Source organism: Pyrgilauda ruficollis, unplaced genomic scaffold, assembly GCF_017590135.1.
Source record: "Pyrgilauda ruficollis isolate IOZ18807 unplaced genomic scaffold, ASM1759013v1 scaffold32, whole genome shotgun sequence".
NCBI classification, from domain to species: Eukaryota; Metazoa; Chordata; class Aves; order Passeriformes; family Passeridae; genus Pyrgilauda; species Pyrgilauda ruficollis.
The window spans coordinates 3356582-3384567 of record NW_024524600.1 but is presented as its reverse complement, the minus strand read 5'-3'; the positions used below and the strand labels follow the sequence as shown (position 1 = coordinate 3384567).

General features: G+C 38.2%; 1 long non-coding RNA gene across 1 annotated transcript; it reads right to left on the bottom strand.

The window, feature by feature from the left end:
* Positions 1-7245: 7245 nt before the first annotated feature.
* On the bottom strand, positions 7246-27642 carry LOC121357175. The gene is made up of 3 exons (XR_005955699.1): positions 27560-27642; positions 7510-7724; positions 7246-7318 (listed from the first exon to the last, which is right to left on the bottom strand). It is a non-coding gene; the product is annotated as an uncharacterized LOC121357175 (long non-coding RNA).
* Positions 27643-27986: the final 344 nt, after the last annotated feature.

Here is a 27986-nt window from a genome sequence, read left to right as displayed (position 1 = left end):
CAGGATGGTCACGCTGCACTTACCTGGACATCAAAATGTATCTGTCCTTCTTGCAAGATAGCTGCTAAGCACTTCTTAATAGACTTAAGACATTACATTGCAAAAGCAACGATGTCAGATAGCAGTTTTAGACAGCCTAGGAGACCCACACACACTTATGAAAAGATAACAACATGGCTTCATGGAAACTGGTGAGTGATCAGTCAGTAGCCCAGTTCACTAGGGCATAGCATAGGCCAAACATGGAGACTTCTTGCTCTGTGTCAGTCAGTGGCACAATTCACTCTAACAGCAGGCAGTGAAGGTTCAGTGACTAAATGACCAACTCAGAATCAAAGGAGGAAAAGTGTACACATGTACAGATCATATAGGCAGGATGGTCACGCTGCACTTACCTGGACATCAAAATGTATCTGTCCTTCTTGCAAGATAGCTGCTAAGCACTTCTTAATAGACTTAAGACATACATTGCAAAAGCAATGATAGCAGTTTTAGACAGCCTAGGAGACCCACACACACTTATGAAAAGATAACAACATGGCTTCATGGAAACTGGTGAGTGATCAGTCAGTAGCCCAGTTCACTAGGGCATAGCATAGGCACAAACATGGGAGACTTCCCGCTCTGTGTCAGTGGCACAATTCGCACTGACAGCAGGCAGTGAAGGTTCAGTGACTAAATGACCAACTCAGAATCAAAGGAGCAAACATGGAGACTTCTTGCTCTGTGTCAGTCAGTGGCACAATTCACACTGACAGCAGGCAGTGAAGGTTCAGTGACTAAATGACCAACTCAGAATCAAAGGAGGAAAACTGCAGCAGGTCTGTTATATATCACATCAATTCTCTGCCCAACCAGTCTGTTCCATGAGTGTCACTGGGAACTGTGAATCAACACATGCATTTATTTGTTACATTTTCTTTTATATGTTGACATTTGTGATAAGATTTCTGCAATAAAGTTTGTTTACTGACAGGCTTCCTTTGTTGCTTCTTCCACAGCCACCAACATTGCAGGCAGACAGTTTAATCACAACATTGCAGGTTGGGAAGTGCTGAAATATCTGTGTCCTAAGCCTGCTTTAAAATCTACTAACAGGGCACATGCTAAATCATCATATGACAATCTCTTTACATAAAAGCCAGTATGGAATTTATATGGTGAAAGAATGCTTCAGTATAAAAAAAATTATACAGCAAATAATTTCAGCTGATGCAGATTCAGATTCAGACACTCACTGTCAAGATGCACAAGACTGCATCTGCTGCTACAGGAGTCAACTTTGAAGAGATAGTCTATGTCATTAGGCTGTACCACAGTCAGCAAATTCCCTATGGCTGAAAAACAGTTTCTGAATCAAGATCATCATAAAGTAGAAGATTCTGAAGTTAAACCTAGATATTATCCTACCACTGTAGGACACGGGATAATAGAGAGAAAGAAGTAATTTATCTTAAAAATGTATGTTATTATATGTTTATAATGTTTTCTTACAATGTTTATAGAAAAGTTTTGAACTATCTTCCATTTCCAATTTTTTTTAAAAGAAAGTGTGGATTAAACCTCCTTCATAAAGCCTTCATAAATATTTTTTCTACAGTGCTGTAACACAAGCATTTGACCTAATGCTCCTTTTTTCTTAGATTAGACAAACAAAACCTTGGCAGCAGTTTCTGGACACCAGTATAAACAGCTGGGTTCCCTGTGAACCCAAAGATACACTTTAGAAAAAAGAGTCTATTGAAGACAGTTTTCTTTAAGGCCCTTATCAAAATGCTCATCCTGAATATCCCACTAGTGACATAGAGGCCATGCCTATTAGATGCACCATATAAAAAGGTATTTCTGGAAGCCCAACTAAATTTGACAAACCAGCTCTTAGTATTATTTTAAGTGTCTGCCAACAATAAGGCTTGCACAAAATTATGATCTTCAGTACCTTTGCTAAGGAGCAGTGCAAACAACAAATTTGCAGCCAAACCCTATTTATTAGCATGAGAATTCAGTAGGTTTAGCCAGCAAACTGCTGCAAACTAGGCTAACACAGCTGGGGTACTGTGTGAAATCTCTGTGCTGTAGAGTAGCATTGTATGAATCAGCAAACACAGAGAAATAATCACATTGGTATGACATATATAGGAGTCACTGTTAGTCATTTTATATCAGGCAATATATCTTTGCTGTCTTTTGTGGCTTGAGTTAGAGTAATCCACAAGCCCAGATTAAAACAGATAACAAAACACTGTTCCTTTAATTAGGTAGTCTTGACTACTTTCATCTCATCAAGGAAAAAGCAGGGCAGAATCAGAGATCAGATCTTCTTCATTTGATCCTACATAAGAAAGGAGAAAAAGGATAAGTGAAAAGAGGCTATAAGCTCTCCTGTTGGGATTTTGCCAGGTATTTCTCCCATATGAATAATTAATGGAAAGACCAATGCCCTGAAATTTCATAGCCTGGCTTCTGCTACTTCCACTCCTGCTTATGAAACCTTTCTATTACCACCACAGGTTGTCTGTGACTGACCCTATGCTTTTAGCATGGGAGGGGACTTCCTTTTTTCCATCTTTCTTTTCCAGGCTGTTTCTGACAAACTCTGAGTACTTGGTCTCTTTGACACTGGTAATTATCCCTTCAATCCCAGTTACAATATGTCAGCTTGAGGCTAGAATAAAAGCAATAACTAATTGTAGAAAAGCCCAATAAAAATGTTATATGCTACTGGTCTCAGATTATCTCAGCTTTTACATGTTCTAGAAGGTGGAAGTCTTCATCTCTGCCATGCCCTACTGCCCTTTTTTCACTCTTTAAGCTTTCTAAAGCCTAGACTCATGTTCACATTTTTCAAGATTTCATGCAAGTTGCTTGTGAAAGCTGCCATATTATCACCTACTTCCCTGGCAAAGCTGCAAAAGCCAGCAAAGCTGTTATTATTATCACTCCTCGCATAGTTAAGATGCAATAGCAGTGCAAATAGAAAAGCAAGAGAATGTTTATAGAAAAATACTGTCCATTAAAATTTGACTTACGGTAAGCCAGGCTTTATATTATTACAGAAAGAACTGCTGAGAACTGGAGTGCCTCCACGTTCACCAGCAAAATTACATGTTCACTGAGTGGGTGAAGAAGGAACAGAAAAGGATGATGAAGATAGGGCAGTGCAGAGCAGCCCTCGGGGAGATAGAGAAGCTGAATAGCAGTCTAGTCCCCAGTGTGTGCAAACACCCTTTCTCCTTTGGAAATCCATACAGAACATGAGCTATTCTTGCTTCCTGCTCTAGAACTTCTGCTCCTTAGCTGAATGGCACAGCTCTTGCTTTTCACACTGGCAAGAGCTGTGTATGCACTCATACACAATAAGCACTGCCAAGTGTTATAATTACTGTGTTCACGTGGTCACTGTGTCTTATTGCCCAGTTATTTCATAACTGAGTGCTAAGTACTGCACCAGCTCCAAGCACACAGCTCTCACTGACTTCTAGGGCTCCCTTTACACATAGGTCTGTTGGAATTAACGTTTTCCATGACTTTATTTACTTGACCTGTCAATATTTTGGAGAACATAACGGTGCTTTGGAACGATTGCGTATTTGCCTTGTCTACGCATTGAAGCTGTACTTACATGTGTATCTCTTGCAGAACTCATTCATGAGGAAAACCATACAAGATTACAAGTTAATAATCTCCCTGAATGTCAAAATCCAGGGCAGATCAGGATGTGCATTGTGTTGGCAGTGCTGCAAACTGGGCTGTTTTAGTATTAACAGTAAATTTCCTAGCTTCAGTAAGACTTTTAATAGGTTTTGCAGCAGGTTAACAACTAGCCATGGATATTTGCCATAAGTAATGCAAAGCACAGGAAAAAAGGTGCAATTATTAAGAAAACAGTAGCTTGAGTTTTCAATTCAGTAGGAAGACTCTGGTTCTTTCTTTTAGATTTACATTTCTGAGTAAAACAGATATCCCATCTTTGTTAGAAAGAACAGCAATTTCCAGAACCTACTGATTCTAGATCAGCACATTTTAGATCCCAAATATTCCAAACCAACACCAAGTAAGATTTTGTTATGGCTGCTAGCTGTAGAGTGTGACTGAGTACCTCACACTACATGGGTTCCAGCTTCAGCTACATAATCAATGAGGCAATATTTAGGTGCATAGAGCAATGTGGCAAAGTATCTTCAGCTGCTCCAGCTCACCATCTGGTACATAAACAAAACAAGCCTTGAACCAGATTTTCTACTGGGATGACTGACATGCAGACATACATTGTGCCATCCTGGTTTTAGGGATAGCAACTTCTGGAAAGGGGAACATGAACACCTGAGAAAGAATTTTTTTCTCAGAACGTGGACTATTTTCTTCATCCATTTTAGGAAGATAAAAAGCAGTGAGATCCTTATGGTGACTCTTGAGATAGCCACCCTACATCAGTCACTGGTGATAGCCAAGAGGAAGGAACCACTCTTCTGGGCTTCTGTTTCATCAGACACTAATGTTCTTTGATCATTCCCCTTCCCTTGTTTTCTTCTGGTTATAAATTATGAGATACAAAGCATGTGTAAGCTAAGTAACATTCTGCCTCTCTTATCTGTCCCTGTAACTGCCCCTTCTGCCATCCCCAAATCTTCTTCTTGTGGTTGTTTACAGAGTGCAAGTAGAAAGTAGGTCAGACAAATGGAGACTGTCAGATGACTAGTTTGAATTTATGGACATGTTGTTGTCTCTGTAGAACCATAGCGTTGTTGTTACAAATCCCCAAAAGTTTGTTTTAGCCTGAAAGGCTATTAGACTTACTTCACCAGCAAAGGAGAAGGCTTTCTGCAGGAATTTCATCTGATTAAGTCAACAGAACTCTGCCTGCAGAGCAGAGCTTCCAAACATTTGGCTTCATTTTTGTGTAATTTATTCTTTATCTTTTCCTGCTCATAATGGAAATACTATGAAAAGCCTAAACAATTTAACAACTGGGATTTATTTTCCTTTTTGCCCCTCACTTTGCCCACACACTCCAACACCAAAATCTCAGTCAGTCATGATAGTTTAGAATCATAAGCAGCATTGGAAACACGTGCTCCATACAGATAGTGTCCCACCATGCAATGAGGAGTGCACACCACAATGGCTGCTGCTAATGGCAGCGAAGGGGAGTACAATTTACAGCTCTTTTAACTCCTCCAGCAAAGACACCACCAGTCAGTTACTGTGGCAAATGAAATATTCTGACAGAAGTATGATTGAAGTTGACAATAGTCCCACAAATATCAGCAGAGTTTCCAATAGTGTTGACAGTTTTAGTGAATTCATGGCAAAGCAAGTAGTAACTGAAATGTAGTAACAGGGAGTTATCATTACAGCTCTGAACTCATACAGACAACAAAATTGGCAATTTGACTTCAGAACTATTTGAGACACTAGATTTTTCTTAGTAGGCTAGGTTTTATTAGAAGCTATGGATCACAACTGGAAGGACATTGCAATGCAGCAAGGTGCCATGAAAAAGCTGAGAAGCATCCACGGAATTACATCTATCTCAGTGCAAACTGTGCCAAAGCTCCAAAACATCCTGTAGTCTTCTATTTCAAAATGAAGCTGGACATTCACTATTCCACATTTTGATTGCCTAACTTAATGCTCTTATAAACTCCAATTTCTTACTGCAAAAATGTGCAACTTTAACTACCTTGGGTAGGATGCCTCTGTCCTTATGCATATGCCTCACCAGGTGGAAGTTGGGTGCCCATTCTCAACAGCTGTGTAGGGATTCCCTAAACCAGGACACAGGGGAAGAAGTTCTGTGATTTAAATGGGGTAATTCCTCCTGTCATAAAATACACTTCTAAAAGGAATGAGATCTTTTGAGGGCAACTCAGCCTATCTTTTAAATAATATTTTTAAAGCAAATGTTGCTGTGATTAATCTCATTAACTCTTGGATTCAAGTAATTCATGGATCCACATAAGAACATGAAAATGAGTGCATTATTACCACATCTAAAAAAAAAGTTATAAAACTGTTAAGCTGCAACTACTTTCCTTCGCAACAGAAACTTATAAGGGTTTCAGCTCATAAACTCATGGTACCTGATAGCTTTTGCATTTTATGCTTTACCATGACACCTGGATACTTCTAGTTTATTGTATCTATGTGTTCAGCATGAAAGAGCTGAAAGTCTCATCAAGAGACTTTCCAAATTCATAAGGCCTTCCTAGTCAGCTAGTTAGATTATTAGTTATGTGCCTTCTGAAGCTATTAAACTTTCAGTTGTTAGATTTTCAATACTGTCCATTTAGTGCTTCCTTCCTGAACACAAGTATTTTTACTATTCCAAGGCAACAATTCCAGATCTCTTTAGATAGTACATTGCTAATTGCAAGAAATTCAATGAGTGCCACAGACTTAGAGTTAATACCTTACTTACTTTGCAGCAGCCACCAGTTCCACACACAAAACCTCAAAACTTCATTCCAACCTGTTGTTTCTAATCACTTTTTTTTTCCAACAGGCTGTTTCTCATCACTAATGTTAGTGATATGACTTTGCTGATACATTCAGAACCTATTTCAGTCTTCATCTAGTTTTATGCCATTGGAACTTGGACATCCTTCCATAAAATTTTGGAGACAAAAAATTGCAAAACATGGCAGCTATATTAGGTATCTCAAGGTTATAGTCAAAGACTGTGACCATAAGAGAAGCCCATTCTGCTTGGTGCTATTCAGATTAACAGGGTATGCTTACATCTCCAGCAAGGCATGACTGTGCTGTATCAAGGTATATTTTACATAGATGGCCTGCAGGCAGTTCAGCAGTGAAGCTACAGAACCTGGCACAGACTGCAAAGCCTACCTGAAAAGCAAACTCAGAAAGGTAATCTGTGCTGACTTATTGCTGCTGGATCTATACTGACAAGGGTATTTGACTGATGTTAAGTAATTTAAAGCTAATTTAAGTATTTCTATGTAAGAAGGAGTCATAATGTGATTGCTATATAAATATCTCTGTAGTAAGCCATAGTACTTTCTTGTGGTTGCCAGAATTAAAGAATGGTAATGTCATGAGAAAACAGGGACACAGTGAAGACAGGTGGCTTCCTAAATTTCCTGCTGAAAATGGTATCCATCTACGGACACAAACGCCTGGCATGAACTACAGTGAATGGCTACAGAAACACATAATTTCCAAATTTAGTCTCTACATACTTCAGAAGAAACATCTGTGGTTTAAGACAGCCCAACATACCTTATTTTCCTTTATCCACACAGTATCAGCTTCCTGTCAACTTCACTTCCCAAATTCACCCTCCCATTTCTACAGTCTGAAAAACAAAAATAACAAACAACTCAAAAGTTAGCAAAAGTAAGGATGAAAATAGTGCTAATGATGGATATTTACTGTCTTTTCAACTCACTTTAAGGGCTATGAAAGCCACACAGAAGAGTTATCTCTCTAAAAGATCAACTTACTAATATTTTCTGTCCACTGCCAATTGCAGCTCTCCTAACATACCTGCACTGCTGACTGCTCTTGGAACATGACATCAGACCTTCAGCATCAGGCAAGTGATGCCATTAAGCAGCCACTGACCAATAGGTTGAAACATACACAGGAGATCTGCTACACTGATGCTGTTATACAGTCCTCTGAATTTCTTGTTTCCAAACAATCTTCTGATACATTTAACATCAGTATACAGTGGTCAGTTTTTTAGCTCAAGCTGGGAACTGAAAAAGAAAACAAAGATGACAAAATCGTAAATACACAATAAATTTTAAAAAGTTACGTTCTGAGGCTCCTTTGCCTATTGCTTTTTTGTCAAGTCTTTTAGCTGATTTAAAAAGTGATAACCAACTCTACAACTGGAATAGTAACACCTCAAACTTGAAAAACAAACCATTGAAAAGTAAAACTGAAATCAATTTTAAAGGACAGACTGAAAGGAACTTTTTCAACAGCAAGCTCACAAGCAGCTTGAAAGGAAAAGCAAGTAAAAGAGGACAGAAAAATATCAGAAATTCATGTAATACAACGTTCTGATTTAACAGTAGGTCGGCTACTTGCAGCTGGTTACTTGTTCTCAAAGGTAGGATAAACTCTTGGACAAGTCCTATACAGTGAAAATATGGTAATTAATTATACATACAATTAATTAAACATACAGTTCTAATGTTTAAGTCTAGAAACTAGATGCTAACTTCCTGTACAAGGGAACTCAAATGTAGGAGCTTATACTCAGATGCACACAGCAAAGTTCTTCATGGTCTGTTATGCAATCTGCTGTAGACTCCTCTGTACTGCCACAGTAACTCAGTAAGGTGCCAGGGAAGAAACCACCTCATTTGGCCATTAAGTTTTCAAACCTGCTCCTACTGCCACAGCCCTAAATCCCACTGACTTTTGCTTGGAACTGGATTGAAAGACCCTAAAAATCAGCTGCAATAAGGCTCACAAATTAAGACTTAAACATAATTATATTTAAGTGTTTAATTCCCTCTCTGAACTGCTGAAGTTATCTAACACCAGATGATCAAGTCACATAATTTCAAACTAAATATAGGGTGCTTTTAAGTTATTTTATCATTTGAAGACCTCATTGGTAGTAGAATAGAAATAGAAGTATCGTTACCTTTTGTCCTGTTTCTAGAAATAGAAGCAGGACAGAAGGTAATGCTACTCTAAGAATAACATTCCAAAACAATTTATTTACCCCAAAATCCCAAAATTGCTCTCAATCTATGCTCCACCCAGCCTATAATTATGTTTAAGGTTATCATGACTCAGGTGGAGGACCTTGCCCTTGCTGAACTCTATAAGGTTCACATGGACCCACTTCTCAGGCCTGTCCAGATCCCTCTGGATGGCATCCCTTCCCTCAAGCATTTCAGCTGCACCACAAAGCTCAGTGTCACCAGGGCTTGCACTTGATCCCACTGTCCATGTCTCTGAGAAAGGTGTTAAACAGCCCCAGTCCTAATAATGATCTCTGAGGAACATCACTGGTCTGAACTTGGACATTGAGCAGTTAACCACAACTCTTTGAATGCAACCACTGAAAGGAAATAGAAAAATACACAAAAGCTGTCTTCAAGAATTGAAATTCAGTGCTTCAGAAACTAACCAGAGCACAGTGTGGCTGTTCAAATCCTGAAAACAGAGATGATCAGCCAGTTGCATCTTGCACAAAAATATGTGTATCTAACAGTGTGAAGACTACTTTCCTAATATGCTCAAAAAACTTAATGCAGGAAGAAAGGTTGAAACACTGAAAACTTTAGGCATGGATGAGTTTGACACTTTATTCTGGAACAATCATTGGACAACAAAGAACTCTTAACCAGGAAAAATAACAGCCAGCAGAATGTGTGCATTCCTGCTCTGCTTCCAATTCCCCTGAGAACATGGGGGAAAAACTGGGGAAGTTAAAACCATTTCCCCAAGCAGCCTAAGTTCTCTTTTGACCTGCTGTTATTACAATAAAAGCAAACCTATTACAACCAACTTTAGTCAGATTTTTTAGAGCTGAAAGAGTCATCTCCGGCTCCCTTTGAAATCAATTAAGAAAACAGGTATTTAACAAGTCATTTTTCTGTTTTATTTTAGGCAGTGGCATTGGGATGAGAAAAATTGTGTTGCAAAATGAAAACAACAAGCCCTATAAATTTCCCTATTTCCCTCTACACACAATAAATGAAGTCCAGACGAGGAATTGTCTGTGTTTAGTAAAATGAATCCCACCCACAAAGCCTGTGGCATACAGAAACTCCTCCCAGAGGCCTTTTGTTATAGCTGTTACAGTTTCCATCATTTCCAGACTATCAGGCAACAACAGTGCCTTCATGGTAATCTCTAGACGTGCAATGGAATTACAGACATGCAAAGCTCTTCCTAAGCCATCAGATCCTACTGTATGGACTCTATGGATCTGAGGGGTACACCTTACCATGTAAGTACTCTACATGATAAACAGGAAAGAAATAGATCAGAGAAACTCTTTTTTCCTATATTGGCTACATAAACTCCCTCCCTCCCATTGCAGAGACTTGGGACAAAACCTGAAAGACTGAAAACTGCAAGAAGATATGCTAAAATTTTTTTTAAAAGAATTATATTAAGCTGTATTCTTGACTAGCAACCTAGAATCTACAACACAGCATGAAAAATAATCTTTGGTTGAAGACCTACATCATCTTCCTAACTCCATTTTTATAGCAGTATTGAACACTGATGGAGGAGATTTGCTATTAATCCTCCTACTCAGAAGGAGCTATAGATGCCAAGGTGAGCATTGCTCATATTGTAAGCTAAGCTTGATAACAGTCTAATATCTGAAAATCCAGCTTCATTTATTATTTTATTTTTTAAAATCTGCACATGAGATAAAAAAATCAGTCACTCTTTGGATAGCGTGTGCCATCACAATGCTCTTTTATGCTCCCTCAAACAATTGGTACCCAGAGCAGGTGGAACTGGCAAATCTCTGATTCCAACAATTACTACAAACACCTTTTTTTCCACCTGAATAGGTCCCCAAAGAACATAATAATTCCAGAAATTACGTAGTATACAAGTGATGTTCACCATCAGAACCGTTTCACCTGTAGAAAACCAGACCTCTTGTTAGACTTTGTTATAGAACAAAGTCTTGTCCATCCTACAACAGACAAAACCACTGTTATCAATTAACAATACAGCTAACAATAATCAGTACAGCTTCACTATTTCATAGAAGGCTTTTGAGTACCATGTTCACTCTGCAGCTCCTCATCACAAGAAAGACATTGATATGTTGGAGTGAATTCAGGGGAAGGCTACCAAGCTGAGTGAGAGACGAAGCACATGGTGTACATAGATGGAAGAAATGTGTTTGTCCAGTCTTTATGAAAAGGGAGTTAGAGGAGACCTAATTGGATAGGGACCTGAGCACCCTGATCCTTTTGAACCTGCTCTGTGAAAGCAGTTGCACTAGGTGACCTTTCAGAGGCCCTTTCCAACCTATGTAATTATATGATTCTGTGAAATGAATGAGAAAGTGAGGAAGCAGTTTCTATGGCTTTAATGCACACTTCCATCAGTTCTTGAAGGGTGCTCAGTCAGTATTCAATACTCAGAATCACTCTCACCTAGTTGCCTGCCTAATGACATGTTAATATAGTTGGGTCTACACACAGACACTCAGACTGCCCACAAATCTCATCCCCTTCATAGCAAGCAATGACACAGCTGTCCTAAGGACAAGGAACTATCTTATCTGCAGACAACTGAATTAGCCAGGCACACAGCCTATCCACAAAGCAGTGAGGCTGCTCTTGAATGACCTTTAAAATTTCAGCACTAAGTAATGTTTTTCCTGTAAGAGAATCAGCTGTTTTCATGTGCCCCCAGATTCAGGAATAACAACGCCCTAACAAGTGCAGAATGAACAGTTAACACATTTGGCTTCAAGATGAATGCTGCACAGCATTACAGACACAGTTACCAAGATCCTCTTACATGATGTGTATATTTTGCCAATACAATCTGAAGCCATGAAAAAATACATTGCCAACAGAAGCAACCAAATGTAAATGCATTCTGCCAAAAGAACTTGCTAGCTGCACTATGCCAACAGACTGTTTGCCAGCTAGATCTCCTCATGCAGGAAAGGCAATGGATTCCCACTGACTTTCAGACTGTCAGATTCCAGTATTAAATTGATGGATTAACATTTTGCAACCAACAAGGTGACACTAGTTATCTTCATGACTGTTTTTAGTCACTAGTAAATACTAGTTGACACTAGTCAACATGTCAATTTACACCACCATCTGTACTGAACCTTGCAAACACAAGGCTGCAAATATCTGGAACTGCCTAAGTAGATACACCACAGATGTGGAATCACTTAAAAACTCTGTGAGTTTTCATATGCTGCCACATATTAGTACAGGCTTACTACTCCACCTTGTACACTCAGACACAGCAGACAAGATCCTGAAGTACCTTTGCATGCTGTGCACTAGTACAAATCAAAAGGACAGATGTCTAACAAAAATGGCAAGTTGTTTATGGTTCACATTAGGATTTGAATTTTGTGGTCCCAACAATAAAACCACATTTCCAGATAACAAGGTGATGATGCAGGGTATTTGGAAGTTCTCTGAAAAAGAGGTTTTTATTCCTGTTTACTAATCCAATTAATAAGGAACTTTGTGGGGACATACTCAATCTGATTCAACTTCTTACGAGGGTTTGAAAGCCTATCCAAAGAAAAAGAAATAGAATAATCTAAGCATAATCTGGTGATGAACCATAAAAAAGATTCAGACAAGGCATCTGATTTGCCATTTTCCCAAAACATTTAATGTTCAACATCTCACCTATCAGAAATATCTTGAGCTTCTTTTATCTTCAAGAGAAAACAAAAACAATTCAAAGTAGTTTAAATGTTTTAGTTGATTAAGAGGGACTTCATTAATAAGAAGGTCTAGGAGAGAAGACATAAACGCTGTCAAACTGACAAGTTAGTAAAAGGAGGTTACAGTTACCCTTGGAATCCTTCCTGTAGAAATTATAGTACACTGAAGAACAACATGTAATAATTTTGGCCACATCTTTTATAACATTTTCATAGTGAGACATTTACTGAAAAACAAACTAGTAAAGCAAATTTTCAGTCAAAGGCAACACTAACAGATCATCCCTACTCCCTCAGCAGAGCATGAGAGAGATCCAGAGCAGATGAAAGACTGATGAGTAAACCAATTACCCAAAACCATCAATAACAAAACTCAAATACTGTGATGGTATATATAGAGTAAAATATGGGATTTGTTGAAATAACAGAACAACCAATGCCTAATGTAGTAATAGAACTAGGACACAGGAAAAAATAAGAAGCTACACAATTATATACACATTTCTTATGCCTATACTAGAATGCAAGCAAAAACATAAAAAATTATGTCCACCAGAGATATTGTAACAATGTCATAGAAAAACTGACCTTGCAAAACCCATGAGCAAAATTAATCAGATGGTCTCTGTCATGAACACGATACAGCATTTACAGTTAGCATTAATACAGATTATTAAGAAATACTGGTATCCAATAAAATTGATACCAGGCAGACATATTCAATAGAAAAGCTATTCCATCCAAATGAGTTACAGTAAATGACTCCCACTGCAAAGAACTTCACTAAAATTTCTTTGGTCAGGACTCTAAAACCAGAAAGGCTCTCACCTTCCCAAATCTGCTCTGATTTAGATCCCAACAGTAACTAAAGCAAGCTGATCAAAATCATTACGGGGAAAAAAGATATGTGACAACAACTGCTGACTTAGAAAAACTGTAGTCTGACACCTCTAAGACAGCAAGATGTCTCAGGAATCCATATTCATAATGTGGCAAAAGCAATTCTGCTCATTTTAGGAGAACATCTAAGAGATTATATTTCCACAATGCATAGGCTGAGGCTAAAAATTAGATGGATTTCTTAGGGCAGAAATCTTGTCAAAAACCAGGCTGAACCTCATGATTGCCTTCAAGACAGTCAGTGTTTGGTGAGGAAACATGAGGTGCCCATCACCAAACTGCCCAGAGAGACCATTTACACACATTAAATTTCTGAAAGTAACAATATACTCTCTGTAGTCATAACTCCTGGAAAATCTATTCTCTATTTCAAAGGGATAATTCAAACTGCATAACGAACTGTACCAAAACCCAAGTGCCTGCTGCAGGTCTTAGTTCTTTGAAAGGATTCAGCAGAAGAAAACAGACTTTTAGTTTCTCTCCAAGTTTCAAGCTGAAACAAACTAGGACTTTGAAATAACTTTTATATTCCTATGATTCAATATATGTTTGTTCATACTCTTAGAAAAACACTTGCAAAGGTCCAAAGCAATTAGCAGATATGTTTATGCAAATATTATACTTAAAATGTAAATTGAATCATGCTTATTATCTAAAGCTTTTCAGAAACACTCTTTAAACACCTCATTTTACAAGTTAGAGAGAATTTTGGTTTTGACCCCCATAGTTATAGGATTGGCCAATCCTGACATGAGTTGGGACATCCATTTATTAAAGATCTGTTAGAGAAGCACACACACTAACACTTGCACCTTCAGTGAAATAATTTTCCTTTAAAAAGCAGTTATCACATAGTCATGTGGAGCAGATAAAAATACTACCAAAGTAATTACAATGTAGACCAGCTCTGACTCTTCAAATCTTTGTACTTTGGTGTAGCTCTGGTTGAAAAAAATGTCACTATTCAAGTTCCATGTTGTTTAGATCACTGGAGATGGATATTCGTCCCACCTACTTATTCTTCCCACTAACACTCTTATGAGGAAGTATTTCTGACATCCACCTACACCAGAAAGAATCTGGCCTACAGCCTTTTTAAATCCCAGTACTCTGAAACACATATTCAGATAACTGTTATAGACAGATCATTTTGTAATACCTGCTCTTCATAGTTCTACCTATGCCCCCCCCGCAGCAGGTCAGTTCTGAAAATCACCACTCCAGCCACGATTTCTAGGGCAGGTGCTCAGCTTTCAGAATAAGTGCTAAGATCATGCACCAGCCAGGTCTAGCTAGAGGCTAGCTGGGTAACACATGAATTCAGCTACAAATTCAGCTATTTGCATTTATAGAACTTATTTTTGTTTACTGAGCTTATTGCTTTAAAACAGGTGGTATAGTAACCTATAACTTATTTTGACTACAGGAAGCAGTTTTCCCATTACGGCCTTAATAAAGTCCAAATAGGAAATACAGGCAGGGTGGGAGAAGCATATTTTGGAGAATTCTTGGGATTAAAGTTACTTTAAAGCTCCACTTCCTGTGAAATACTAGAGCCCAAATCAAGTAGGTGCAGGTTAAGATGAGATTAAATGGTATTCCTTCAGCAACTAATGCAATATTCCTTCATTACGTTTTCTGGCCTGAGGGTGAGAGCATTGTCATGTCTTGGGAAAATCTTGGTGGATGTTTCCTTGTTGAATAGCACGTTCAGAATCTCTAAGTCCCTGAGCATTGTCTTGAGTAGACAGCTCTTGTTCTATGAATGTTGATAATCACAACTAAGCTTATATTTTGGGTAATTACCTCTTTTAATGCTTTTATTCTTTATTAGAAGCATTTCTAGGATAGCATTGGCATTATCACTTCTCACTTAGGCTTCTGGTGACTGAGCCAGGCTAAGGGTTAACACTGGCTTAATTAATGTTTGTTGTACTATTGTGTGAGTGTAGATTTCAAGCTTGTTTAGTCTCCACAGACTTACCCTCCTATTTTAAGTTTTTCAGGGAACAGAATGCCATAATATGTATCTGAACTGCTGCCGACTAAAGGCCCGTTTAGGCCTCAAGACATCAAACTCAGGATGACATAATTTGAGTATCTGAACAGCCTGAACTGGATTTGTGAGAATTCCTTTTTTTCAGGAGTGTCTGAGACTGCCTTTTCTTCCAGCATGAAGTATTTCAGCTGGAAGAACCTGTTTCTACTAAAGCATAGTTTCTATGTCTGAGAACCACTATAATTTTTTTTCTAATGTTAAAATGAGTATCTATGTAAAGTTCACTGAAATTACATGCGTTAAATAAAAAAAAATCTATAAAGACATTTGAGAAGCTGATCTTCTCAAAATATAAGTAAGCTTGAAATATTATTCAAATCATACAGAAAGCCTTTTTAAAATTACATTCTGAATACAACTGTGCTTCTTCAGTTTTGCTATGGAAAGGTGAACAGTATTGTTAACACCTGTTCATGCCTTGCAGCATGGCATTTGAAACTGGCAGCACTCAGCTCTCTAAAAAGCCAAGGTCTATTGTGCTTTTTGAATAAAACACTTCGGTAAAACTTAAGAAGTTTGGATCATCTACTAATTGTGATCCATATAAATTTTCACAGTAAAGGATTAAATATTCTTATTGTAGTATAATTATATTCTCTTTAATTAAGGTGTGACTTTGCTTGGTGTTGTCTTAGATTACTATCACTATTGCTTTTTCATACAGGCATAAATATATGCTTAAACACGAAAACTTTGAAATCTGATTTTGCTGTCATTGGTAGATCACAGTTAATGTACAGGAGGACAGGACTCTCGGAACCTAAGGCTCTTTTAGAACTGCCTGCAGAATCAAATACAACTCTGTAATATCAGTCCAGTTCCTTTGACCTCACTATGATCATTCCCTCTTATCATGTGGTTCCTCTTCCTGTAATTTAAATATCCAGGAATCCTGTTTCCAAAAGTCAGCTTTATCCACTGGGCACACAGAGCATTCTTTTGTGATGGCAGCATTGACAGCATACAAAAAATATCTGGGAAAAGGGAACGGACTTTTTTATTTTTCACTACACTCAACTGTTGGAAACAGCCTAATACCAACCAGTAACAGTGGTGTGCACTAAAAGTAATTTTTTGTAACTATAAAACATAATTTTATTAATTAATTCTATTCTGTACCTTTCTATATCAAAAACTTAAAAGGCAACAGCTGTTGGTATACAAGGTGTTGTACAAAGTATACTACATCATTTGTAGAATCAGTTCTTGCTCTGAAAAACATAAGCATCTTTACTTCCATCCTCAACAGAGTTTTATTCTGGTTGCCACATCTCTCCTACCCTCCCTAATTTCCATGTGTTATTCTACTTTGTCTCAGTGCTATTAACAGCCATTTTCTGACAACTTCTTGAAATTCCTTGCAATTTTAACTTTAAAGGCCCGTGACACTGTCTCTGTTTAATATCCTCACAGAGAAGCTAACAATACATGGGTTATATCAGTGGACAGTGAGGTGGATTGAAAACAAGAATGGCCAGGCTGGAAGGGTGGCATGAAGTCCAGCTGGAGGCAAGACACTGGTGGTGCAACCCAGGGATCAGTACTGGGGCCGGTAATTTCTAACTCTCATTAGTGACTTCTGTGAAGGAACAAGGGCACAGTCTCTGCCAGTTCACAAATAACACAAAACTGGATAGAGTGGCTAATACACCACATGGGCACACTGTTTTCCAGAGAAACCTTGACAGGAAGGAGAAATGAGAAAAACCTCATGAGGTTCAACAAAGGGAATTGCAAATTCCTGCACCTGGGCTTTAATAATCCCAGGCTCCAGTACAGGCTAGAGGCTGACTGACTGGAAAGCAGCTCTGCAGAGGAAGACCTTGGGTGCATCTTAAGAGAAAAAGGCTCCGGAGGATCCTGTCCATCTGTATAAATACTGCATAGCAATTTAAAAAAAAAAAAAAAAAAAAAAAAAAAAAAGAAAAAAAAAAAAAAAAAAAAGAGGGAACCAGACTCTGATAGCTCTGATAGTGCCCAGCATCAGAGTAAGAGGCAATGGCTGCACATTAAAACACATAAAATTCATGTGGACACATGAAAAACACATGTGGACACAACCCATTCTTTTTACTCTATGTGAGTGTGAGTGATCAAACCATGGACCTGGTTGCCAAGAGATGGTCTGAAGACTGAATCCTTTGACATATTCAAAAACAGCTGGATGCAGCCCTAAGCAACCTGCCCTAGCTGACCCTGCTTGAGCAAGGATTGAACTAGATGATCCCCAGAGGTTCCTTCCAACCTCAAATATTCTGCGAATTCTAAAACAGAGATACTGCTAACATTTTTGTTACCATATTTTCTTATAAAAGCCACATGGAAACAGGACTAAAAAGGAACAATTAAACCTCCAGGTTGTTATCATCTCAATGTCAAAATGTTGTTTTCTTAAACCCACCAGTCCTAAGGGAAGACTTCCACTCTCACGCTCCATAATTGAAGGTTGGGTGACTATAAAAACCCTACTGTAAATTATTTTAGCCACATGTTCTTATCCCCACATTGTTTTTCAGTCTAACTATATTTTCTCCTCCCACAGGTTTATAGAGGTGCAGGCTTATTTAGCTTTTATGGGCTCTTACAAGATGCTGTCCATTTCTGTGATCAACCTCAGAGCCTTTCCTGGCATGTGCTCCAGTGTTAATTCATCCTTTATGATCACAGAACAGTAGAATAGTACACATTATTGCTCAAAAATTATAGTAATGCCTTCCTCTCTGTTCTGTCATAAACAATTTCCTCACTCTTTGTACATAACTGCACATAACATATCCTTCATTTAATCTCACCAAACTAAATTGGAGAAATGAATACAATAGAAGACTCAGGTGCTTACAGTCCATTCTGTGGGGCTAACAGATGGGAGGCTCCTTTCTGCCTCCTCATCACAATCACAGGCCGAGGTCATGCTTGCTGCAGCCATTTCATTAAGATCTGCCTTCCAGGCATTAATAAATTTCAGTCTGTTTATTACAGTTGTATTTCCACCCATGCACATTGTCTGAGGCAGAAGACTGGTTTTCTCAGAAAATCTTCAGCAGCCCCTGTAAGATGACCTGAGAAGCAAAATGATCCCAGCCCTGAGAGATCTAATTCAAGTTAGGCCAGCACATACCAAACCACCAGAGAGTAGGTAAGTTTGGCTTCTTTTAAACAAAGAGGAAACCTCTGCATTCTAAATCATGCCTATGAAAAATATTTTAAACTTGTTCTCCATGCCTCATTCTCTCTAAAAATAAAAATTAAAAAAATAATTTTAAAAAAAAGTAAGGTGTGGGTTAAACTTTTCAAGAGTAGCAGAATTACAGAGTCATCAGTCACTTATGAAAATGGGACTTCAGAGCTTTGAAATTTACATTCAAGTAAGTTTCTAAATTAGAGAAGACACTGAAGCAGAGCTTCAGCAGTAGAGCTGGCCATCTGATAGCCCAAAAATAGCCATTAGCAAAGCAAATATAACTCCAAAGAGATGTAATCTATTTAGAAGTACTTTGGAAGGTAGAAGGTGATGGAAAGAGAGGAAAATCTAATGTAGAGACCACTTATAACTTATGATGTAAATGAAATATGATCCCATGGCATCTCGAAGCTTGGGTTATATTTGTCCGTGAGACATTGGCTCCCAATCTTCTAGAGAGTTAGAGTTATAGAGTTAGGACAGCATTGTAATAGTACTTTATTTTGCCCACATTCCCTAAAATTTTGAAGGGAAGTGAGATGAGAGTTATAAAACAAAGTGTGAAAAATTACCCTTTTATACTGAGCAATCTGCTGTTTGGTGCTCTTTAGTCCTCTTTGCAGTTATATTGTTTTCAAGAAGACTTTGTTTCTGTCCTGACATTTATCATATCACTACAGCCATTAATATGTGAAAGCCTTTTTTCAAATCCCATTTCAACTACCATTCCTCCTATGTTCCATTCCTTGGAGCAAATATATGATGTGAAGAATGGTGGAAGGTGATATTTTTTCTTTGAATACAATAAAGTCTACAGAACTAAAATAGGCTGAAAAAAAATTCTCATTTTCTGTCTTTTGTAACCAGAATTCTACCTCCTACTTAGAGTAATGGTGCATGTTCATAGAAAGGAACCAAATGGCAACCCAATATTAGGTAAACTAACTGTAGCTATACTTAGAGAGTAAATATCAGTTCACTGAGAACTTACCCTCAATTCATTAGCAAATGTTATCCTCAGTATCTTGATATATATATGCATTGCTACATGTTCTTCTAATTCTCAGCAAAATGGATTTGCCTTCTTTCTCATTATGATTCTATGATTGTACTCCATCTGAATACAGTTACTCTAAAGAAAGAGATGCTTACCCTTTGGTTGAGGTTATATTTTTAGAGTGTCAGTTATAAAGATATACTAAATCTGTAGCTCCCTTTTACTGGATAATAAACATAGCCCAACAGCTGAAAAGATATATTTACAATCTTCCCCCAGAATCCTCCCAACCCCTTACTACTAAGAAAAACAAGTGGGCCACTGCAGCATGTCCCAGAACTATTTTGGTATTGGGGAAAGTGCAAGTTCCAAAGCAGTGTGGAAAAAGGCCCTGCCAGCTGCTCCCCTCTCATTCCAGCACAGGCTTAACAGTCTTCCCTGGTCAACTGCTAGATAAAAGCACTTTCAGATAACTTACTTCTACATCATTAGTGCCACATCCACAGAGATTTTTAGGTGTCTAAATGCTTAAAGGTTCAAATGAATTGCTGGACGCTAATCAAGTATCATACCTCAGCTGACCTAGAGTAATTGGCTGTGTAAGTCAACAAAAAAACTGCAATGCAACTCCCAGCACCCAGCTCCCTCCACCAGGGAACACTCGCTCGCGTTACTGTGCCCGCCACAGACTGAGGAGAGCACAGAGGCCTCCCGAGGCCCAAAAACGCATCACCCCAGCTGGCTCTGCCCTGAGGAACATTTGCATTTATAAATATAAATCTGCTTTCAAAGCTCTGGCACCCGAAAGTCATTGATGCTTTAGCTCTCAGCAGTGCTGTTAGCCACGTGCCGGGCGTTCCAGCTCACTGTACGCTGAGAGCTCGGCTTAGCTGAGCCGTGCCCATCTCAGCCCCGCTGACCACATGCCACGGCCTAGGCCTGGGCTGTCCAGAGCATGGCATCCTGAGGGGGGAAGCAAACAGTTACTCAGCTGAGGGGATTCAAACACAGATTCTTACCTTCTTCTTGGAAGCACGAGGGCTTTTTAAAGGGAATTTATAATGCAGCTCATGCTTCTAAAGAAAAGTTTAAAAATGTGAACCTCCAGTGAGTCAAAAGCCTTGAAAAGCAAACAAATGTCACATGCACGTGCATTTTTTCTAGATCACATGAGCTCCTGGATTCATACATGTGGCATTAATGACAGTAATAAGTGCCAGGATGACAATAACATGATGTGGCAAAGCATGCTGAAGCTGATTCAGTTTGGAGAAGAAAAAGGCAAAGTAGTTGGATGGTCTGTATGAACTGCACATAAACACAGTTTCTGAGTCAAGCTGGGCCCAAAAGCCAGACAGACATGGTCTGGCTGCTAATGCTGCAACATTACTGCTTCCCTGTCAAGAAGGCAGTTGTGAGTTCCAACAAGTAGTCATAATAGGTAGCATCACCTCTTTGATTTTGGCTGTTCTGTTTCTTCAAATCAAAGCTTTTCATCAGCATTAGAACACCTTCTTTCTTCAGAATGAGCTTCAAGCTGTGGATAAGTTGCAGTCAAAGGTAGAACTGAAGCTGACTTACATCAAAACTCAATAGCTATTACCAAAGTAGCACTGCAAAGGCTTCAGCTACCACACAGTGCCAGCACACAGCCCAGATGTGAACAGCTGGAGCCAAATCCAACACTTTTGTATTTTCAGTGCTGTTGTCTAGGTTAGCTAGATCTATATGTGAGCATTGCTATCCCACCTGTAACTGAAATGTAGTAACAGGGAGTTATCATTACAGCTCTGAACTCATACAGACAACAAAATTGGCAATTTGAATTCAGAACTATTTGAGACACTAGATTTTTCTTAGTAGGCTAGGTTTTATTAGAAGCTATGGATCACAACTGGAAGGACATTGCAATGCAGCAAGGTGCCATGAAAAAGCTGAGAAGCATCCACGGAATTACATCTATCTCAGTGCAAACTGTGCCAAACCTCCAAAACATCCTGTAGTCTTCTATTTCAAAATGAAGCTGGACCTTCACTATTGCACATTTTGATTGCCTAACTTAATGCTCTTATGAACTCAGATTATACTAAAATTTAAGGGGTGGAAGTTAAGCTGTGAGAAACTCCTAATAGTCTGCCAAGACTAATAATTTTTCCTTTATATTTTTTTCAAAAGCAATACAGTACAGTACAGCAACATCAAACTGTACTTTGCAGTATAGGTATATATTAAAGGTCAACTATATTTCACAGGCTTGCAGTCCCACTGAGAAACTGTTTTGAATAAAACACTCTGGTGATCCAAGCATCCAGGAAAGAATCAAGATTAGCAAAATGCTAAAATTTAAAAATGCCTCAGAATTTCTGGGATTTTTTAGCCTCTGCTCAGTTTCAGCTCTAAAGTTTTTATAAGCAATAATCAAGAGGCCATGTTGCAGACAGAGAGGGATGAAGCTATGAAATAGCACAGCCACCTGCCTATCAATTAACCCTGAGCACCATTGGAAATGTTACAGCCTCCATATCACCTGTCATATGTTCACATCTGGTATAATGTGAATTTGTTCCAAATATATTCAGGTTCTTCTTGAGGGCTTTGGTTTTTGTCTGCCAGTAAGTAAATTCTATCTTCAGTTTCCAGCTCAGGATTGAATGCTGGGAGCTTCTGCTACAACTTCCATCTGCAGAACTTATTGTGTGGGCAGCTCCACAAGAAACTCTTCAAACTCTTCTGCAGCTCAGAAGACATTAATGGCTGTGTTTGCATAATGTAGTGACAGTAGATGTAAACACTGAGCATGTTTTACATCTCATTTCAGAGGATATGAACTATAGGCATCCAGAAGACGGGACAGAAATTCCACAGAGGAAAATCCAGAGTCACTGCTGTTACCTCACCTTTACAGCAATGGTAGCTCTGAAACATGCCACCACACAAATTCTGGATTTAAAAGTTTTGTTGTTTTTTTTTTTTAATACAGGGGGGCATTTAGATTTAACTGCACACAAACATAAAATAAACCAAGAAATAAGCAGCTTTCTAAAATACTATTGCAAAATGCATGCTGCTGGTTGCAGAAAGGACTATCTTCTTAAGTTAAAAAGTGAGAAACAATATGTATCATGCACTAACACATCTGTGGCTGATACAGAATTTAAAAAAAAAAAAAAAAAGATGACACACAGGCACTAAGGAGTCTTTGCTGTGGGTTACTGTCAATGGAAAGCTCAGCTTGACTGTCACAAAGAAGTTGTCAGCAAACTCATCACTGCTCATGGCCAGAGGGCTGACTAGCACCGTTCAAACAATGGGTGGGACCAACATGAGAAAGGAAATGGGACCCAAAACGTGCTGTTTGATTCCATCCCATCCATGGTTCCTCCCAGTAACATTGTTCTGCAGCCTAGCCAGAAGCCATACCCACATATGCAGTGCCTTTAATCACCCAATTCCTATTGATTTCAGTGGGAATCAGGCTCCTAAATGCCTTTGTCACTCTCAGCTTTACTGGTGTTGCCCTCCAACAGCAGTGAGAAGCTTTTGTGCTACCCTGTTGCTGCTTCAACACCTTTCCAGGAGAAAGGAGGAAAACTACATGCATGTCTTACGTGTGATTCATGTCCATTTTGCAAGGAGATAACCACACAGCCAGCACAAAAAGAGACATCAGGAAGCATACAATTATGTATGGCTTTTAACAGAAAGTGACAGCAGTGGCTGGCTACCACTACCTTTTAGCATACCTTTTCCAGAAACTCTGACAGCGTAGTCAAATATTAAGGAAATTCCTAATCGCCTCTTACTTTCACACATTTTTGAAAATTAGATTTAAGGCTATGCAATTGTGTTATATTTAACAGCTATTTTACATGTAAAATGTTGGGCACAGTTATCCTGGCTGTCAAGCAGTTTCATTGCAGCAGTTTATAACACCACAAGGAAATGTGTATTTAAGGGGTGACTCTTTTTAGAGTTATGTTCTGTTAGTGTTCTATCCTCCTTATGAGAGATGATTGAAGAAAAAAAGAAAAATAACATATGGCACCTATTGCCAAAGTAAACACATCTTGTTCTGAAAACCTGCATGCTCCTCAGTTACTTTAAGAGTAAAAAGAGCTTTTAAAAAATCAATTCCATTTGCTGCCTCCTGGGTTTTGATTTTTTGGTTTTGGGTTTTTATTTTTTCTGGCAATGAACCATTGTTGTTGGCATTACAAAGATCTGACATTCATTAAAAAAAAAAAGCAGCTGAGCTGGAAATCATGAATGTCAAAGAAAATTGAGAATGCTAGCACATGCTGAGTCTTGTTCTCCAGCATATTAACAGAAATGCATTCCAAAAACAGGTTTTATCCTAAGAAACCCTGATCATGGGTAGAAATTCTTCTTGCTATGGAAAAAGAGATAAATACACAAAATAAGAATCATTATTTATATTAATTTCAATGCTTAAAGTCTTAAATGGTTCATGGACACACCACCACAGACATCACTTATTTTTGCATGCCATGTGTCATCACAGGCTGTCAGCAGTGACAGCTGACTGACAGTTTATCTCCTTTTGCATAAATGAGACATTGCTACCGGTCAGACTATCCTGCTCCCAATGGAAAAAAATGTTTCTTTCTAGAACAAGGACTTTAAAATTAGGACTTAAAATGTCATCTGGTCCACTGCTCTACTCCAAGGCAGGACTGCTAGGGTTTAAACGGTATTCTGACATTTTTTTACACTATATCTGATTATGAGAAGATACAAGTGAAATCAAACCTCCCCCATCCCAGAAGAGGCTTCTACAAACTAGTTATGGAAAAAAATACGAAGACTGATAGTCTAGGAGTTGCACTTTAATTACATGTTCTGATCTCTGGCAGGCTGTTGTAAGCTGTTTTGTTTTGAAAGTGATGCTTTAAGTTTGAAAATTCCTGAACACAGGAATGCTTAGGTCTGTAGTCCTTGCCATTGGCTTACAACACTGGTACACTGATCTGGTACAGTGTTAGCACATCAGAACAGTGACCAACAATTGTCTAAAAAAACAATACAGAGAAATACCACATTCATTTTCTTCATGTGTAAGAAATTTTGTACCAACACACTGATACCATTAGACTGATATGACCAGCTTGCAGGTGAGCAAGTAGTGCTTTCTCACCAGTGAATAATAAGAATTAATGTTTAATCAATCAGGTGACAGAAGTGTCATCTAAGTAACTGAATGTTTTGTGTTCGTCCTGAAGACAACATGATTTTAAGCCTGTTTTCGTAAGATACCTTGAATAAACTTATTTCCCTTCTGGAGATATTTATATTTCCTAACTGCAATCTTACTAATTACATCTATGTAATAAAAGTCTCAAACTGTAAAAAAAATAAAGCTAAGCACATTTTCAGAGTTGTTCTCCTGTTTAGTTATCACGTTTTGGGAACAAAATGTTGACTCTTGGTTAAAGTGGAAGTATCAGAAATACTGTATGCAATGATGTTCCCAAAATGGTAGCTGGTAGCTGCAGCAAAGTGCTTTTACTGATGCAAAAACAAAAATCTTAATCCACATGGGCAAATTAAGTACCATTCTTATTAATAGCAGCTAGTATACATGTAGGCACCATAAAATCATATTTATCTTTTTTTATTTTTGCCATTCATATCTCCCTTACCCTTTTTTCATACCTGCCTTTCCCTTTCAGTTGAATTCTTTTTCTCAATGCTCATTCTTGTTGTTTTAGTTTTCAGAAATTCTTTCTATCTCCACTTCACTTGCAGTTCTGTCCAGAACTCACTGCTTACATGTTCTCAAAAAACAACCATTTTGTTCTTGAAAAGAGCTGAGGAGCAAAAGCAAGAAAACCAAACAAACAAAACAAAACAAAACCCCACAAGCTAATTTGCAACTATTTCAGTTTCACAAAGAGGGCAATTTGAGATGTTTACACTGCTGGAAGAGGGAGACTTTTTAAAGGAAAGTTTAAATTTTTTGTATACTATTTCAAAACAAAGTAAGAATTACTAGCTTTACCTTACCCTTGCAAAATAATTCTCTAGTATTTACAGAGGCCAGTCTGGCCTGAATTACTGTTTGAAAATATTCCTTGTTCATAAAATCAGTATCACTAGTCTGAATCTACTTAAGTGACTCTTGATGAGTCATTGAAGTTACGACTTAAATTATCTACTTAAGTCATTTTGATGTCATTTCTGCACAAGATTACCATTAAAGTCATAGAAATAATGCTGCTGGATAAGCAAGTGATCCTGTTGTTTCCAGAAGCACTTGTAAAAAAGAAAATCCTTCGAAGAATGTTATAAGAAGCCCTAATGTGACAAGTTCTAGAACTGTCTGCCCATGTGGGATTTTTTTTTTTAATTACAGGAAATCCATTATTTTTACATCAAATGTTCAGACTTGATTTCAGTTGTCCCAAGTTTCTACTTCTATATCCATACAGCAAAACATAATATTAGAGACATATGTGAGAATGTTGAGAATGTAAAATTTAATTTTGCTTGAACTTTTATAAGACATCCACATTTACCTTATTAAGTAAAAATTTTTGAGAAATACAGACATAGAGATAATTTGAGTAGTATAAAACAGTGCAACATGTGGGAAAACCGCCATGGGCCAAATCCTGCAGGTTTTCAATTATGACAATGAAAAATACAGGACTGATTTATTTTTTAGTAGGAGGTGAGAAGGGGAAAAGAATTACCAAATATTGAAGGCTTTTATGTGTTACAAGACACAAAATCCACAGTATTGCTACCCACATCCATTTAATCTCTCTTAGGAGTCTTCTACTCCCTTAAAAATGAATACTGAAAATACTACTCCACATACCAGCATAAATATAATTAGCACATACTATCAAATAAATATTTTATTCAGCACCAGTAAAGAGCAAGTACAGCATTGTCACCAAATTATACAGTCACCAAGATATGCAACAGGAGATGAGGGCAGAGAGTAGATCCTACTTCCCATCTCTGGACTGCACACACAATCAATAAGCAGCTTGGCTAAAATTCTTAGTGGGAAGAATTAACACATCAGACTTATACTAAGGCATACAGCTCACCAAAATGAGGCACAGGAGAAAGAAAATAACCATTTGATCACTTCTGCCTTTTTCTGTCCAGAATTCAGCCTGCCATGCTCTGCAACGTCTTTACAGCATACACTAAACATCCTGGAAGATCTCCTAAAGGGAATGGAGACCATTAACTCTGATCATCCATCCCAGGAAAGGCATTTTCATAGGTAATCCTGCATCGTCCTGTATGTTTTTCTACAGTGGAATAACTCAGATATAATATTATAGTTCAAGAGAGTCGCTGAATATGTTTCAAGACTTAGAACGTGTGTGAAGGAGAAACACTTGTACATCTTTTACAAGCTCATTCAGGCTATTCAGTGAAGCTGTTTGAAACTGAAGAGCAATGGAAGCACCAAAATAAGTGAAATGTAAACAAAATGCAAATGAAATACTAGAAATAGAAATCAATTAGCAGCTTCCTGGCTTTTGGTTTGGGTTTTTTGGTTTTGTGGTTTTGTTGTTGTTGTGATTACTGCTGTCTGTTGGATTACAGTCAACTACAATAAAAGGTGAAGCAATCTTTGAGCAGACCAGCCCTTCCACATAGCAGAACAGCCATAACTGCCCTTCTATTAGCAATGGTTATGGATCACACAACTTCCTAACTGCCAAGATAAGCTTATCACTGTAGAAATAGGCAGGCATAAAGGGAAGAAAGGAAGAGCAGGAAGGGAACTGGGAAACACAGAATTCTTTAAAAGCAAGCATTCAGCTGTGTCTCCCTTTTCCCTTAATAAAAATTGATTGCCCCTTCAGCATACCCCGGGAGAGTCATCCATTCCCTGGCACAACCCTCTATACCTACTCTGAGGTTGGCTCCACGCATTGCCTTATGTGTTTCTGAGCACATTCTTTTCCCCACACTCACTCAATCACACCCTCTTCTTCCTCTAGTACTCTTCAACTTTTACAGCACAAATATATTACTCACAAAGCTGAAGTTTCAAGTTATGTTAGATGCAGATATCACCAAGTACAAATGATGAAGGTCAGTGTGTTAAGAAGCTTTTTCTTGTGGCTGCAGAAAGAAAATGTGGAGTATGCATTAGTTAGCAGCCGATGAAGTAGAGCCATCCAATGGTTCACATGAAAAGTCAAACATGAAAGAACATCCTCTTTGAGTTTATATTATAACACATTGAACAGGTGCTCCAGGGTTCTTATGATGAAATAACATTATTTAAGTAGCTGGATTCATAAAGTATTACTCAAAAAGAAAATATATGAAAGTATAGTTTCTTTATATCATTTTGCATTTAAAGTTTGGTTTAGTATTTAAAGTCTATTCATTAAGAAAGGCAATGAGGTAACAAATTGTACATCAAGTTGAAGCTCATAATGTGGAAAATGCTTGATAG